The sequence below is a fragment of the Ambystoma mexicanum genome, chromosome 8, assembly GCF_040938575.1.
Source record: "Ambystoma mexicanum isolate Mex_15411 chromosome 8, UKY_AmexF1_1, whole genome shotgun sequence".
Lineage (NCBI taxonomy): Eukaryota > Metazoa > Chordata > Amphibia > Caudata > Ambystomatidae > Ambystoma > Ambystoma mexicanum.
Window position 1 is genome coordinate 1,390,588,907 of NC_090929.1, and position 18,500 is coordinate 1,390,607,406.

At 43.3% G+C, this 18,500-nt stretch overlaps 1 protein-coding gene across 4 annotated transcripts in view; it reads right to left on the reverse strand.

The window, feature by feature from the left end:
• The window catches only part of CUTC (cutC copper transporter), a 435,187-nt gene that overhangs the window by 366,413 nt on the left and 50,274 nt on the right, over window positions 1-18,500 (reverse strand). Inside the window, exon 2 of one of the 4 annotated variants that reach the window (XM_069611524.1) lies at window positions 6,288-6,383. The exons of 2 other annotated variants lie outside the window; for them this stretch is intronic. The gene's annotated coding sequence lies outside the window, so the exon portion shown is untranslated. Of the gene's footprint in view, window positions 1-6,287; window positions 6,384-18,500 lie in introns of those variants that run through there. One more of the 4 variants, XM_069611526.1, reaches the window with a different exon arrangement.

The window sequence follows — 18,500 nt, forward strand, 5'->3', positions numbered from 1 at the left end:
TATGCTGACCCAAGGTCGAGTGTAGTAAAGTACTTGGCGGGCTTCATGGTTGTTAACATCTCATTTATATTTGGCTAAGGGTGCCCATCAATCCAAATACTAGCATTAAGATCTCGAAGGTCAACACACATCCTTATGAAATTATCTGGTTTGTGTACAATTACAATTGGGGTTAACCACTCAGACTACTCAATCAGTTCTATGATCTTCTGTTCACATAGTTTTGTCAACTCTTTCTGTAATGCTTCTCTTGTCCCAACCAGAATGTTTCTCACTCTGTGTGCAATTAGTTTGGCACCCCTCTTAGGTATAATCCTATGTTTGAAACCTTTAAGCATCCCAAAGGTGGCATTGAATACTAATGGAAAAGTCTTTGCTAGTTCTTCATTGGTATTAAAGTCTTCACTGGACACACACAATATCTGGGCCGCCTCACCTGGGTGTATCTGTATCCGGAGGGCTGCCTGTTCCTCCCACCCTACCATTGACGACCCTTTTTCTGCCACATTTAACTTACAGTACGTTTCTCTACCTTTAAAAAATTGAGGTGACCCCATTTATAACCCATGATGTTTGCCATAAACTGTGGCTTCGATAGTGGTTGTTCTCAAGTCTTCTTCAAATCGCAGATTTAACTCTTTTGTGTATGTTTGAACATCCATCATTGTGTAGGGCGAACCTGTGTCCACCAATACTTGCATAGGTATCTCATAGATATTTATGCACACCCATGGACCTCTCTTTCCTTGAACAGATTGTCAATATTTGCATTCCCTGATCTTCTCTGTAACTCGATACGGATAACGGGCTGCTTGGGCCACCTATTTCTTCCAAAGCTCTACTAATGACATTACTTGAGCGGTTACCTTCCGCGTATGTTCGTCTACTGAAGCCCATTCTTCCCCTTCCACTGTTGTTCCTTTCCAAAATGTCTAATATTGCCGCACCTGAAATGCTCTGCCACATATGCTGGGCATTCTCTGTCGCCATTGGGGTATTTGCTTCGTCCACATTTGTAACATCTCCATTGCATTTTATTAAAGGTTTCTCTTTCTCTTCTCGATTTCTCAGTAGGTTTTATTTTGGAAGCCACTGTGGATATCTTTTTTTATCTATGGTGTCCTCGCCATCTTCTTCTCTTTCTTCTTGCACACTTTTACTGCCTGGTCCAGCGTGGGGCCCTTTGCCTGCCACAACCTTTGCTGAATACAGGGATCAGCGGAGTGGAGTACCAGTTGATCTCTTAGGTATTTGTCTGCAACGCCAGTAAACTTGCATGTTGCCAGCAACCCCATTAAAACTGCAATATAGGTATCCACTGATTCTCCCTTATTCCGCTTTCTGGTAAGAAATTATACCTCTCTAGAACCACATTTGTCTTGTTCCTAAAGTGTGTGGTGAGCTTGTGGAGTGCAGGTTTGTGGCGCCTATTGCTACTGGAATCTCCTGCTCCCTCATCATTATTACTCTGGTTGGGTGGTGTGTGGAAAATCCTGAGCGCTTCAGCTCCTATGTAATTTAATAGTGTGGCTTCTTTAAGGTCATCATTGAATTTTGCTCCACCAATGGCTCGCAAATATACATGGAATGTATCCACCCACTGCTCCCACAGTGTGGTGGGGCTGCTAGGATTGGCAGGGAAAAGGCAGGGAGCAGGAGTGTTCTGCATTGTTTCAGTCCTGTTTGGTTTGGGTTGTTTTGTGCTTCAGGCATGTTTATTTATACGTGGTGTGTACCTTTCCTTGGTATCTCCCTGGTATAGTGTTTTTTGTAGTTCAACGCAGTGAGCAGGCGTGTTGCGGCACATTGCAACGTTGGAAAGCCTTCAATTTAGTGGAGCCGTCATTAGGCTGTGTTGGCATTGCCATGGCCATCCAACAAAAATAGAAAATGGATGTGTCACGTCGTGGGACGTATTTGGGTCCCTGCCTCTATCCTCTCAGTAGCGGGCGTTAGGCGCGCGTGCAAGGTCTTGCTGTTAAAAGACACTGCTTCTACTGCGTGGTATGTACCCTGTTTCTTTCCTTTTATAATGGGGCTGCCACTTGCCTTTATCTTGTGCCGGTTTGGCTGGCCACAAACTCCTCTGCTTTGCTTGTCCCCAATCCAGGCTGCCTGCTCCTTTTCTTGAGCGCGTCAAGCAGGCGTTAGGTCCCTGGAGGCTCTCGTCTTGCACTTTAGTGCATCTTCATCGCCACTTGTTAGGTTTAAAAGTGCTAGTGACCATAGGTTTTATAGTTAAGTACTTTATTACGAGAGCCCCCAGGAAGGTGCACTCTATTCACAAAAGGTATCACTGCAACTGACTCTGGCGCCGTTCTCGAACCCTGGAGTACATCACAACAACCACACAATATGTTAGAGAATAGCATTTTCACAGCGTGTACTGCTTACTATAGGTCATGCCGAATGTTAAATACTTTGGGCCTCATTACAAGTGAGGCGGAACGGGTTAAAGGGACCCGCTAAAGGAGGCGGACCCGTTGAACCTGTTACGCCTCATTACAAGCTCCCCTCGCGGGACCCGGGAAGTAACACCTGGTCAAACCAGGCGTGCTTACTGGGTCACTTGGGGGGAAGAGGGAGCAAACAACGGGCCGCTCGTAATCGACCCGTTGTTTGCTCCCTTCCCCATTCCCATTCCCATTCAGCCCTATGTGGGCTGAAATGGGAATGGGGAAGGTCTGGGCCCGGGTTGCTGGAGGGAGGAATTACTGGGCCCTCCGAACTCGGAATGGCCCGGTAATTCCCCATTCTGGGAACCCAGACCCAATTTTGGCGGCACCCATGCCGCCAATAGCGGCATGGCTGCCGCCAAAATCGTAATGAGGCCCTTTGTCTTAAAAGCTGATCATATGGGAGGTGCGGCTTGTGCCAAGCAAGATAGCCATGTAGTTCACAGCTCTGGCTATGATCCTCAAAAAAGCCATGTCGGAATATGGAGATGAAAATACTGCTCTGATCACCGGATAACTTCAATGATAGGTCGAAGCAATTACAATGGGTAGAAAGAGAGCAGTTGCTGCTGAAAAGAAATTGAAAGAAGAACCTGCAGCCTTTCAAAGATGGTGCTAAAGTGCAATGTTACGTTGTACTATTAGGATTTGTACAGTGCACCACTGCCATCAGCATGGTCTCCATGCACTCTGGCGATTTGGACGAGAGTGGGTCTGTATGGTTAGTTAGGAGATGGAAAAAGCGTGATTGCGGCCTTTGTGTTGATGGTGCAAATCGTAAGTAGCCTGACCTGTACTTGAGTGAAAGCTTTCTAGGTGTGACATGTTAGGAGCATTGTGGGCTTTGTGTCCAGTAGGGGAACCTTGTGCTTGTATGGTGAGACTGTGTTGGTGGGAGCTGAGTGTGTCAGTTAGTGCAACTGGTGAATATTTATTTGGTGTCGGAGGAGAGGGTCTCTTAAAAGCCATGTGCTGGTGACTAGTTTTGAGTTTGCGTGTGGAGTAAAGTGGTGAAACTGCAGCTTGGTCGAAAAGGAAAACCTGCAGGATCAATCGGGTACAAGCGCGTGATGCCTGTGGTGAGAGGTATTGTGCTTCTTAATGGTTTTTCTGGTCTGATGTCCTGTGTTGTGTTTTTCATATTAAAGAAAAAAAGGGGAGAGTGCTAACGATGCACAAACGTGTTTTTGCATTTTTGTCACTGGTTTCTTCCTCCCAAGTGTCATGAGCTGGTTTGGAACTATGCTGTCTGGAGCCAGTATGGTCTTCCCTTTGGGTCTGTGTGTGTATGGGAGTTGGTTGATTGAGCAGTGCAGTTTCCAATGTTTGTTGAGTGTTGGATACTTTTCGATGAGTATGCATTGGAAGCCAGGTTTTTAGCTCTTTCCTGAATTTGAAGTGCTCACATTTGCCTTGCAAAGTTTGGCCGCTTTATGGGAGACGACAGAACCACTTTGTCTTTGTATGCAGAATTTCCTGTTTTTTTAGCATGTCATTTCTGCATCTTAGATATCTAGTTAGTTGGTAATGTGAAATTTCGCTTTTGGATGAATTCTGCTCCTTAATCATGGGAGGACTCCCTGATGCACAGTACCTTGAAGGTCATGCTTTTGTGATTGGTAGCCAGTGCAATGTTCTAGGAGTTGGTGTGTTATATTTTCACTCCCATTGAGTCTGAATAGTCTAGCTGCCTTGATTTGGAACCGCTGTGGTTGCTTTGCAAGATAGTTTGGCATAAATAGATTAATGTTGTTAGCACAATCGGTTCTTAAAAGAACTAGAGAAATGACCGCTAAGGTTCTGTGTGGGAAAGTGAGGATTGGATTCCTTCCGATTGAGCGTAGATGATAGAAGCATTCTTTCCAACATGAGACCATTGTACACTAGTAGGCAGAGGTTCTTGGTCACTCTAGATGTTCTAGGGTGGCTACCAATTTGCAGAGGCCATGGCAAAGGTGTTCCAAGGATGCCATGAGACAAGACAATTTTTTTGTTTTTGTCTAGAATGTATTATAGGTTGTTGGCTGCCATCCATTTGTTTACTTGTGTGAGAAGTTGCTGAGGATGGGGCTGGAGTTTTCCTCTCTGGTCATTTTGGATGTATCTTGAGCTTTGTTGGCATAGTGTGACAAGTAAGTCCATACGTTTTTCTGATCTTCACCAGTGGGGCTAAGTAGAAGTTGAAGAGGAGCGGAAAAAAGCTCAATCATTGAGGAACTCCACAAGATATAGTTTGTGTGTTCGAGCTGAGAGGGAAGTCACAGGATTTCATGCCTATTAGCAAGGATCTCATCCATCGTAAAGCAGTGTTCTGGAGTCCTGACTCCTCAAATTGCCCGATTAAGGTACTGTGGTGGACGGTGACTAAGGACGGTGAGATGTCAAGGAGTACGAGTGCGGATGTGATGCTTTCATCCATAAATATTTAGAGGTAGTTCCAGATGGATTGAAGTGCGGATTCAGTGCCTCACATAGGTCTAAGAACATCTTGTTAGTGGTAAGTAGGTGATTAGACTCTACATTAGACTCCACATGCTTAGAAATGTGGCTGTGTACAGTAATTGGTAGAGTCTTCTGGGTCTCAAGCTATGTTCTTTAGAAGCACGTTGACGTAAGCTGTCTTAAATGCTTTTTATTACGATTCCGGTTTCGAGTGAGCAGGTCACCAGTTTGTGAAAAGAGATTGCTGAGAGTTTCCTTGCTCAGTATCTCTTTGCAGCTATCCAGTGGGGACAGGGAACCAATGGAGAGCAAGCTCTCTTGCTCAGTTTTGCCATTTTCTTTAAGTCCAGTTCAGATAGCATATGAATGTTGCTTCTGGTTCTTGCTGCTGTGTCCATTGCCTGTTGTATATTTGATACTATATTTGTGAAGAGATTGGTTTTTAGCTCTACACAGTTTTTTGATTGGGGTCAGCACTGTGTTGCAAGATGCAGGGTTTCTCCTCTCATTAATGATTTGGTAAAGCTCTTTCTTTGGGTGAGGGGGGTTCTTAAAAGGCAAGTGGGACCCTTGACAGTGAGAGGAGTGTGGAGAGTCGAGCGATGCGTTCAGAAGGCCCTGAACACTATGTTGGATGACGAGTGGAGCCAGGACGAGGAAACATACCCACAGGTTGGGCTCTCGTTTCCGCCGCCCATGGTGGGAAAGAGCAGGATGGTGGGGCTGTGGAAAATAGCTGTGCCATGGCAATGGGGGTAGTGGGTGGTTTGACAGTGGGATCTCTTATTTGATAGTCTGGGAGCAGAAGGCAGTGGTCTTAAGTCAGTGCAGGTGGTCCATAGCTCAGGGAAGACCATCTAGTGCCTCAGAGCATGTGCACACCAGATGAGAGTGGAGGGTGAATATTGATCTAACACTGCTTGCCTCAATCGAGGCTTCATCTCATAATCCTTGGATTCTAAGTGGAAGCAAATGGAAGAGGAGAAAATGCATGAGCGAATCCCTCCATCCTCGGAACGCCAGCAGTTGCACATCAACCCCACATTATGACAGAGGATGGGTTGATTGAACGGAGGCCTGCTAATTTATCTTGTTGGGATTCTCTTATGTGAATAAGAGTGGATGTGTTGCTGGGGGATCCTCAGCTTGCTAGCTCTCACTCCTACAACATTGCACCTTCATTTGAATGATTTGTCAAGTTTGTGCTACCCTATATTAAGCACTCTGCTGAAAAATAGGAGTGGTTGACCGGGACGTGACAGAGTATTCTTTGGACTTGGGCTATGTGAGACTAACGCAACAAATTCTTCTTTCTTGCTGCCAGAGGGCAGTTTCAAAGCTTCAAGTAAATGAAGAGAAGAAGGGGAATGATGAGGCGTAATACCGTACCTCAATTTTGGAAGTCAAGCTCGAGGAACATGTGCCCCATGGAGAAGAATACAGGAGACAGTGGTTCTCAAGCAGATTTGGCTCCGACTGACACCTCTGCATGAATGGACAAAAAACATGGATTCAGCACGGTCAAGGGCAATGCTGCAGTTCCAGCACATGCCCGCTCACTAAACAAGATATGTTAACATGCATGGTTATGTTGAGTGACGATACCCATCAGTTTATAATGTGAAACCAGTGGTGTCCTGTTGGAAGCAGTTCGTATACTCCACAATTACATCCCTCAACGACTATCACATGCTCATACCCTTGGTCAGTATTTGCTCACTGGCACAGGCAGTCACTAATTAGGTGCTCAACCATTCCGCTACTTGGCGGATGATAAAATGAGGAGTGTTGCCACGATATCCCTTCCTTACCACAGTAATCCTTCACCTCTTTCCTAACAAATTGTGGAACTTACCATCATGACAGGGCAACCACATCCCTCCATAGGATTTCATCCATAAACTCAACTGTTCATTCACAGGACCCTCTCTACAATCACTGCTTCCAGCAACTTGCACACATGATCTTTTATGATTTTCTAACCTCTTTCTCTCTCCTAAATTCCCGCAGGGTCCCAGCATGTCTATCACTAGCCTAACTATGCATTCTCTGGAACCGGTGGGGAATTTAATGGTGGTCTCTGAATTTCCATGCTTTTAACAGAATTGAAACACAGCCAGGACTCCTATACAGCATTTTAAATCTGTGTGTTCATAGCTGTCCACCAATACTTTCATGCACGGTGTCTTTTGTGCCTGTGATGCCTAGGCTTACTATTCCTTCCGTTAGTGCTTGTGGGCTGTCAGCATACAATTACTCATTACAAACTCATCCCCCATTGACAGCTCATTCTTAGTTGCTCCAAATGCACAAAATGTCTCTTCCATTCCTCACTTTTGTGGGCCATCCTTCTGCAAGCCACTTCTTTATCTTAAATAAAGCTGTTATCTTCTGCAATCTCTTCGTCTCACTATTCTCATGCAATGGCACCATTCCAACTCTGGCTCACATTAGCAACAACATACTCATCATGGTCACACTTATCGTGCTTCAGTACTGGTAGCTGCCTTTTCAACAGGAAATTGCTACACAATTTTGCTTCCCTGGCACATATTGAATCTCGTATTGTTGGGATGCATGTCCAGCTCCCATGCCCAACCCCAGGTGATCTAGGTTGAGAAAATATATTAAAGGAATGGTTTGGTCAAAATTTTTTATTGCCCCTACGGGTCGGCCATGTGTTTTTAAGCCTAAGTCGCTCGATTTTAGAAACATTTCCTATGGACCTTACCCGAGTTTTCGTCCATTAAAAGCACGCGAAAACAGGCACCAGGGAGCTGCCATTTTGTGATAATCCTATCATTTCCCCCATCGCCCTGGCTGACCTGCTTTTGCGGCACTAAATCATATCCCCCGCACATGAGCCTGTCATCAGCAGACACGTACCTCCCATCTCACAACGCCAAAGCATGTCTCGTGTCAACATTCGCTGCGCTTCAGCTAATGATGTGTCGCCATGGAAATGGCAGGATGCCTCTTTCCTCAATAAGTATAAACAGACCGTTTCAAAACACACAGCAGCAGATTTTCGATTCCATTCCTCTCTCTGTGTTACTTTGAGTATTCTGTGACTCGTTTCTGTGCTCTGGTCAGCTACCTTCGTTGCTTGTAGCCTGTGTGGACAGATACCAGTACCACCGCTATCAATTATTTTAGTTTGTACAACACACAATGGATACAATAATGCCCTACATTTACGAGCCCGAGTATACCGAGGAGGGACTACTGGAAAGGGAAACACGCAAAAACGATGGGGCTTCGGACAGCAGTTGGCAGGACGAATCAACGGATGAAGACACTGGACCTCGTCGAATGGACGGTGTTTCCACCTGGTGCACATGCAACCAGTGCGAGCTAATGCCGACCAAGGAGGAGAACTGCTGCTGCTGTGAAAACTTGGGATGCGTGGCCTACATTTCGGAAGGCGAGCCTCGACCGCAATGCATCACCGAGCTGCCAGACTTCAGGGCAGCCTGCCTCACACGGTCTGTGTTGAGGATAATACTGTGCTTATGCACGAACTTCGTGCAACTGTTCGTCCTCGTAATCCGAGTAACGAGTAAGTATACTCTGCTTGTCATGCCACTCCTATTTCATGGTCTTCTACTATATCCAAAATTACATATACATATCATTGGAACGCATGAAAGTCGTTCAATAGTGTGCAGTGTCTAGATAGCATTTGTCCGAGCAGAATGCCATTAGTTACAAGAATTGTCATTGACAACAAACGTTTATTAAAATTATCTTGGTCATTTAAAAACAGTTTGTTTCATTCCTTTTCACAGGTGGTACAGGCTGGTGGCCTATCGTTCCTTTACATGGTGGCTTCACAGGAGGCTTGGACACCGCGTTCGAAGAGTGATACCCGCCTGTGCCGTTCGTGCCATAAGAGAAACATTCCCGAGTGACAGCGGTCAGTACAGGGGATTTTCTCTCGCTGTGCTGCAACCTGAACTGTACAATGTGTAAACTTTTGTATTTTTGTGTCATCAAAATAAGCTACAAAATAAAACACCACATATATTTTAACAACGGTTGTTTCGATTTTTTAAATCAATCAAGTGTGTTTCCATTCAAGGATGGACGTCAGACACCTGTGCTCGGAATGGGTGAAGTTCAGGTCGCTGTGAAGCGGGGTGGTCACTATCTAAGCTAACCAAATATATTATCAATAATGCATGCACTAAATAACACTTCTTCAAAGTCTTTCAGTCGGTTATGTCTCTATGAAAGTCACAAATATATCAATACTATCAATGAACATTGGATTATACAGGCCTTAGGTCAAGGGTCTTGACCACTATAATACAGTGTTTGAAGTGTGGGTCTGTGCTCACAAGAATCTCCGATATGTGGCATTTGTCATTGATAGGCAACGATATACTGCAGTAGGGGTCTAATGTTAGTTGGGGATCTGCTAGGTGGCCATCATGGCGTGGTCCGTGGTCTGGCACATGAAGAGAATACCTTGCAGGGACACAGGGTCAGAATGGCAGTTACTTTCCATTGGCGAGGGTGCGTGGGCAAGGACACGTTTGTGGAGATGAACGAGCCATGTGCATGATTCAAGCCGGTTCACATGCAGGACCGTGATCTCAGAGAGTGATGTGTTACATTTATTAGCTGTTGCAAATACCTCTGGAGTTTTCCAGTCAGAGTGGGAACGAGGCTGTGGGCCATGTGCTCTGCGCGCTGTACTATCGCAGTGAGGCCTGGTCACCAAAATGGAGTGGAAAGAGGGTACACAAATGGATGCCCCATGTCCTTTAACATCACATAAGGGCAAGGGATGGGCGCAAACGGCCAAGGTGCCAAACAGCATGTACACTTCAAAAGGTATCCCACGCCCAGGGGCCATCGCTCACATGGCCTCCTCAGACCCCGTGTCTCCAGGCAGGCCTCCACTGAGGCAGGCCGCCCCCCTGCAATAAACATAATACCACGACATACACACGTCATTCATTCACAAACACACCCCTGTTTCTAATACTTTATAAACCACTTGATATGTCTCATGAGAACATCTTTGTGCTTTGCAAGTCAACTCCTGAACCAGTTTGCATTTGCACATTGAGGCGCACTACATAGATGGATTCGAAACTTCAAGTTCTCACAGATGGCTTTACTACGGGATGTTGCAAAGAAAGAATGTATGCTAATTTCTAGTCAGCGGCTTTGATTTTCAGCTCGCGCCCTGAAGAGGCCCACAACTCGCACTGGCAGTATAAGGTTCTATTGTTTTTTGACCTTGAGAGACAGGGACCATGCAGAAAGAACTTCATTTGAAGGGCGGTTTGGGGGGTGCAATAACGTTTGAGACGATAAGGCAGAAAATTCTTAAACTAGAGTTTCATGTTAGTTCAGTATACGAAAAATCGTTGTCAAGAGCACAGTGGGAATTACGGACTGCATTACGCAGAGACACAATGGAAATTGCAAATATAATGTAAGTAACTCTTTAGACGCTTTTATACCGGAATGAAGAATTAATGAATGATGCATGAATAAATGAATGAATGAAGAGCTTTGAAAAGGTTTGTGGGATCGTCCTTGTAGCGGGCACATGGGCATGCAGGTCCACATTCCACACGCATGTAGACAAAAAGTTGTTTCTCATTGTGTACCAACCTCGATTTATTTAGTTAGTTTCTGCATTGATTTTAGAGCCGAACATACTCCATTGCACTATACTTGAAAGCAAATAGTTTCAGCTAAGCCGTAATAAATAAAATGAATAATATTAATAAAAATCGGCTGGCGAGACTAATTATAAATTTTATGTTTTCAAAATAGGTATATACTCCCCTTTTGCCACTGTCACCAGTTTCAGACACCGGCAGACGGTTTCTTCAGCCGCCAGCTGCAGCTTAATATAAACAACTGCACCATTCTGATGATCTTATGGGACGATCGCCAAGGGCCCATATGCCCTTACGCGGTACTAGCGGCTAGAAGCAACATATCAACCTTTACGCTGGCCTAGTGCCTACTTGATGGAACAGCCTTGCGGTTCAACGTGCGACACAAGTGCCTCTTTGAACGAAAACCAACACCCTGTGTACCATAAAGGAACAGCGCGTAACTCACGATAAAATTTTAAGGATTTGTGGATAGAGATAAAAGAAAATAAATGACTTTCAGAGTTCATATGGCAATTCAATTGCAGAATATTCTATAAACATTTAATGTCAAATAAATGTACTTTACCAAATTTACTGTGTTGCTGTTTGATTTTAAAGTACAGTTTCATATTCGAATTGTGGCGCCCTGTGTTGTGAGCTGATCTGTGTTGGTTTCCGGGTTGTGTGTGAAGTCGCGTAGAAGACGACTGGGCGCGTTTGCCTACGCAGCACAGAAACATCACGGAGAGAGGCGGGGAATATGAATGTTTTGATAATGTCAGGCTCAGGGGCGGGGGATATGATTTAATGCCGCAAAAGCAGGTCAGCCAGGACGATGGGGAAATGATAGGATTATCACAAAATGGCAGCTCCCTGGTGCTTGTTTTCGCATGCGTTTATTGGACGAAAACTCGGGTAAGGTCCATAGGAACTTTTTCTAAAATCGAGCGACTTAGGCTTAAAAACACATGGCCGACCCGTAGGGGCAATAAAATTTTTTGACCGAACCATTCCTTTGAATGCATTCAGAAATGAACGTGCACGGCTGAAGGGGGTGAAACATGTAAAGTAGGGGTAATGTGTGGGGCATTTGTGTAGTAAAGTGTGGGACCTTAAATAGGCTAAGGTATACAGTGAGTGTGTGTGTGTGTGTGTTGGTCGACATAACTATGAAGAGACAAAGAATAACAGCCAGCCCCAGTCCCCTTTCAGGAAATACTGAAGCACCACCATATTAAAGTGAGGCCCAGTCGGCCGCAGTGGAAGCCGCAGCCCCCTATGGTAATGAGTGTCAAATCACTTTTGCATCCTATTCCCCAGCAAGGGAGCTGAACAAGGAGGCCATTAGGCCTGAGAGATAACAATGTGTTGCTGGCCTGAAAAACCAGAAAGGAATGTGATTGGCTGAGCACAGGTAGGACTGCACCTGTTCCAAAGGACAAACCCATGGGAGCCAGGGCAGAGGTCGGGAGCTGCCAAAACAACCTAGCCCAGATTAAGGCACTAGCAATCCCCCCTAACCCCTGAACAATAATGATCCACCTATTTGAACTGTCAGATGCCCACAAACAGAACACGTAAATCAGCAAATTGGCTGATAACGGAGGTCCAGGAGAGGCCTAGGTGAAGCTCCAGGGAGGGGCAGCTGCCAAGGGGGAGCAGAGAGCAAGATGTCCTGTACTTTCTACTACAAGGTGCAAGGGGTGATACCAACAAATCTAATTCTGCGCCGGGGAAACATGGCAGGGGCACCTGCATGTCTGGGATCAAGAGCAGCGCTTCTTTTATCCAGAAGGGCCAATTTGAACTCCAGGGTATCCACTGAGCTCATGTCAACTACCACGGGGAGGGTAATATTCTCAGGTGCCCGCCAGTCATGCAACCAGAGCCTAAGGTGATGGGCAGAAGACCATGTGTCAAGGGGCCAGAACAGATTAGATGCGGCCTATCGGTCGAGGTACTATAGGGGACTAGTAGTATGTACATAGGAGGTAGCCAATGAGGGTGGGGAATGAATACGGTATACTGTGTGCATCACAAGAGATGGCAATGTGCTTTAAAATGTCCTGTTTGCTTTGTACAAACCAGTGCGCTCTGTGGCAGTTGGGTTCTATGGCACCCAGTGTCACCTTTTTTCGTTTTTGGATACAAAATAAACCTTGTTATCCTTGCAAGAGGTGCACGAAGCTTTTTTGTTTTTATTGTGTCTGGAGGTCTATCCTACATTATTAATAATATTGTAAACATAGGCTCAACCGCGCCAATCGTGGCATGAGCCTTTACAGTTCCTTGACATTAAAGTACCTCTAGCAGTGGTTTATGGTGTGTTGTCATTGTTAGTTTCTGACCACACGCAAGTATTCTGCCCCCAACGACAAAACAACAAGCTAATAATTATCTTTCGATCAAGAGTATTTTTCCATTGTGTCAGTTATTGCCCTTGATGTGTAACAAATAATCCTCTCTTGTGAGGTCCTAATATTCTACATTAGGACTGCTCCTTGCCGTTTTATGCTAGCATTCACTGTGATTATGGATGGATGGATGGTTCACTTGGCATATGTTTGGAGCATTATAGATCCCTCCTTTACATATTTGATGGTTCCTCCCATTTCTCGTTCCACCTGAACACAACATTCCTCTTTATAAAGCACCGGAGAGGATATGTTTCCATGTCAATTCAGAAATTCATGTCTGTATACATTTGCATGAATGATCCCAACGCCTCTTAGTTACTAAGAGTGGATATCTCCATAATGGTATACAGTACACTTTCCTTGGATCTGTACCCTTTCTTGCTCATGAGGTGTCCAAAATATTCTACTTTATTTGTCCTGAAATTGCATTTACTGACTTCTATACTCAACCCTATGTTGTTCAGTATTTCTAGCACCTGTTCCATTTTTACATCATGGCCTTTTCTTCCAAACCTCAAACACCATTTTTTCATCCTGATAGACAAATACACCAACCACGCCCTTAAGCATTTGGGTCACCACTCTTCAAAATACTGCAGAAGCGGAAACAACATCCAGTAAATCTGAAAGTGCCAAAAGGGGCAATGAACAATGTTAATTTTTTTTCAGCTACCAGTGATATCTGGCCGTATATCGCACAATGGTCAAATGTAGTGAAGGGGTCTCGCCCTTTATGTCGTTGAGCATTTTTGTCAACGATAGGGGTGACAAATCTGTCAAATATGATATGCTTAATATCCATAAGGTTGACAAAGATCATTATCTTATTGCTATCCTTTACAGCCACTACTATGGGGGCAAACAATTCTGCTGACTGAATTGTTACTATGATTTCTTTGCTTACCGTTGTGGCGGGTCAGAAGGACGACGCGGGACCCTGATCTTCCATTTTACTATTGATCTTTTTTTAAAGAAAAGGAAAACTCCTAACTTTCCCTATACTATGGGTATTCCCTACCTAACAAAAATAAGGCTGTCAGTGAGTCCAAAAGGAAGATCCATCCAGTGTGCAAACAAACCTATTCTAGCTCTACGACTATTAGAACAATGAAAAAAAAACAGACAAGAATGACTCCCTTCTCCTGTGAGCTGGTTCATTACCAGTATTAGTCAATAGGATATTTTTTAAATATTTCTCTGTAACTTCCTTGATTAAATGACAACGTTCTGATATTGGGTTCTTCAAAGTTTCAATCTTCTTTTCTCCTTGACCACTCTCTCTTCTTCATATACTTTTCTTGTTTTGATGTATTTATCTTTATCCTCTAGTCATTTCTCTGTATTCTGATTTCAGCTTTTCCCCTTATTTAATGTCCCCTTTTTAAATTGTTTGGGTCTAGATTGCACATTCCCATATTGGTTATCTCGTGCTTCTTTCACTATGAATATTATATCTTGACTGGGACGAATATGAGTGTTCAAGTAATGATTCATACTCTTTCCATATACTTTTGTTACTTTATAGTAAGGAAGAGGATACCCAGCATTGCCTAAACCAAAGAAAGGCAATTAGAAATAAAAGGGGATAGAGCTCTCCTAAAAAGGAAACCTGAAACTTTATGAGCAGATAATTTGTGTTGTAGAAGGAACCCAAAGGTGGCAGGAGAGAAGTCCTCTTTGTAGAAATCTAGAGGAGAGGATTATAAACTGCATTGCAAATGGCAAGGAAATCAGTGGAACAATCAATGCCATGTGTGATATACCCTTGTGGAAGAAGTTGTGAACCCTAATGTTGTTGAAAGTCAAATAATTTTTTCCTAAAGTTTGAAGCATGCCTCGACAGAGTACTTGTAGTAGTGGTAGGAGTGTTATCCTGGCAGGCGAGTATACCAGGAAAGGGACTATTAGTGGTTAGTCCAGACAGGTTAATGGACCAGGAAGAAGATAATTAAAGTACTGCATTGTGGTTGAAGGCTGCGGTGGCAAGCCCACTAATATATTATGATGAGCAGTGCTAAAACCATCCTAACAAAACTTAATTGTTTATGAAGCAGAAATGTGAAAGTCGTTCTTCAAAGAAGAGGAATTATATTGAGTATTGATTAGAAATCTGAAGACAAAGTCTTTTTGTTTATCAAGTAAAACTGTGGAACTTTGACAGTCATTTTGAAGACTGATAAATCCTGTTTAACAAGAAAATACTCCAATTGCCAATTGGAAGACGTATGGAGTGAAAAGAACGGTGTTGTATTTGGAGCAGAACTTGAACATTGAAACTAACTTTGTTTATTTGAACTTTCATTTGGAAAATCCTGAATTAACCACGGAGAAGGGAATCTGACCCTGGTTACAAGGATACATGGTTACAAAGTTTATGTATGAATATAACTGTTATTTTGATGAATTTGAACGGCCAAATGATACCTTTAGGATTTTGTTGTATGTACATGTATGAGGGACTGATACATTTTGATATAGAGTGTTTTCCTTTATTCTTACTTTGACCGGTAGGGAAATCCTCACTCGGTCAGGGAAAGCGAGGCATTTATCTCACCCTTATTTCATTTTTATTTTTATTGTGATATAGTTTATTACAAACTTTTCACAAACAAAAACCATACAATCATATAATAGAGAAGGCATAAACAAACACATCAATTAAAAAGAACCAAAACATCCTCATCCCCTCACAATGATAATAAAATAGATACAATTTTCCTCCAGAAAATAGAAAGATATATAATGCAGGCTTCACGTTTCCCACTCATTAACAAATCCCATAAGTCATCTGTAGGTAAGGTTATCGTCAAGCCTGCAGCTTGTAACGCAGCTAACCTTAGATTCTGTAGCGACACACATTCACACAAAATAGGTTTTACAGACTTGAGGGTCCCTTCTACACGCAGATGACATTCTCAGTGTTCCCTTCAGATATGATACCAAGCCCCCTCAATTTCTATAGTAATGAGAGTATTAAATGACAACTTTATGTAGTCCCATACTAAAGAATTACCCACAAACTGTTGAATATAGGTGGGCAAAAGCATCCTATCTTGGATGTATTTAACAAATTCCGCTGCATGGCCTGTTCCTGGCCATATCCTGCCAAAATGTTGTTCATGGAATTTTTGAAGATACTGAGCATAGAGCTCAGAAAATTCCCAGCAGTGAGCATTAACCATTTATTGGCTATGGAACTAAGTTTAACAATATTATTATATGGCATCAATGAGGCTCTAGTCTTGATTGCATCGTACATAAGGACATTTAGGGTGGCTGCTGAGGCGTTGGCAAGCTTCCACAGTGTAGTTAAAGAACAGAGTTGTACTTGTAAATGTATTGTCAAAACGTTATATTCCAAATAAACAATTTCAATCAATGTACGTAAAGGCAGTCGAAGAAGGCTCTTCAATATTGAGTGTTTTAATTTGCACGTCTCATCAAAATTTGCCAAAGCCCAGGTTTCAGCTCCTTAAAGTAGAACAGATGCCAATTTGGCTTCATAAAGCTGAATCAGGGAGCCAATCGAAGTAAAAAAACACCCTTATGAGCAAAAGAGCAAAGACAACCCGTTGTCATATGAGTCTTCAATCTTACTTGGTCTAAATGAGCAACAACACCGAGTTTGCTGTCTAGCAAAATACAGAGACATTTATATGCAGAAACCCCTTCCAATAAAGCCCCACCCACATCCCTATTCACCGGTTTAGACTTTTTACCAACAGGGTCAAAGACCATAGTTTTGGTCTTTGAGATGTTCACAACAAGCGAGTTAAGGTCAGAATACACTTTCAATGTAATTAAGGTTGATTGTAGACTCCCGGGAGTAAGAGATCATCTGCATAACCTAGCCCACTGTATGAAAGTGGAGCCTAATCGGGGCGGGATAGCAGAGATGTTATTGAGTGCATCACCCAGGTCTAAAAGGTATAGATTGAAAAGCATGAGGGTTAAAATACAGCCTTGTTTGAGGCCTTTGAAAGTTGGAATCCGTAAGGTGGTCCCACCATCCTGATCCAATCTAACCTTTACCCGTGTTAGTTCGTGCAGGGAGATAAATATTTTTAAAAGACAAATGGGGATGTCCCAGTTAAGCAACTTTTTCCACAGCCTATTTCGATCTACAGTGTCAAAAGCGGAACGGAAATCAATATAGGCCACATAAACCAGGAGTTTCCTAATCATCCAAGCCTGTTGGATGACAGTAATTAAGGCAAGCATGTTAGAAGTGGTGTTATATCCTTACAAAAACCCCATTTGATTGTATGAAATAAGGTAACAAGATTCAACCCAGTCCTCAAGCTTGCTAAGGAGTACTCTGGCAAAAATATTCGCTGGAGCATCCAACATGGCAGGGAGACGGTAGTTGCATGGAATATCATGGCTACCCTTTTTTAGAACTAGGACTATTATACAATCTCGCCAAGAAGGTGGTATAGTTTGGGAGACATCAATACTACGGAACAGCATGTATACGGCATAGGACCACATTACGGGATCAGTCTTGATAAGTGAACTTCAGATCCTGTCAGGTCCAGGGGCTCTCGAAGATTTACTAGTTACGATTGTTCTGCAGATGTCATCAGGACTGTGCATGAAGTGCTAGCTGGTAAATATCACTTCATACAAGGGGGAGTCAAGAAGAGAGCCACTGAACACCTGATAAATGTGCGTAATCCAAGCCGTTTCCGAAACTCCATTAATGTTCTAGGAGGTGGTTTCCTGCCAATTATAATCCGCTAAACATCTGTGGTGTTATGGGTGAGTGACTCCTGAACCAGGTGTCGCCAACGGGTGTACTCCGATAAAACCTATATTGCTTCAGACATTTGGTGTCATTATTTTTGGCAGCCTTCACCTTACAGCCATGATCTTCTGGATATAGTTCAAATGTTGCTAAGGCACGTAATGTGCACCTGAGTTCTCTGTTTGTCTCTAATTTCCCTTTCAACTGTAACATCACCCCCTTAGCAAAAAAACCTGAACTAGATCAAAGTGATCCAGGCAACCTAAGACCCATCACCAATTGCAATTTCATCCTCAAGGTTCTAGACAAGATCGCCACAAACCAACTACAGGCATTTGTTGAAGCCAATGAGATCTTGCATGACCAACATGTACAAGAGAAATGTGTAGAACCTAGGGGCACACCTATATAGGATTAAGGTAAAGCATTATAAGGATCAGGTAAGGTAAAAGTACAAAGTTCAGAGGTAAATTTGAGGTGCGGGTGGTAAATAGACTCAACGTTGGCATCTAGGTTGGATACACAGAGACAAAGAGTGGTTTTCCCAAAAGTATCGGGAACTCCCGTCCCCTGCACACTATCAATTATCTATAAATACAGATCAATAACCTAGTAGAGTTGTATTCTAATTCTGTAAATCATTTGGCAAACATTTTACAATGAGTAGGTGTGGCAGACAGTCAATAAGGTAAAAAACCATTTCAACAGACCACAATTTTAACAAAAATTTCAAAATTTTAATTGTACAAAGTACATAGTGACGCCCAATGTGTTTCAAGTTTTTCACTCTTCTTCAGGGGCAATAGCACAATTT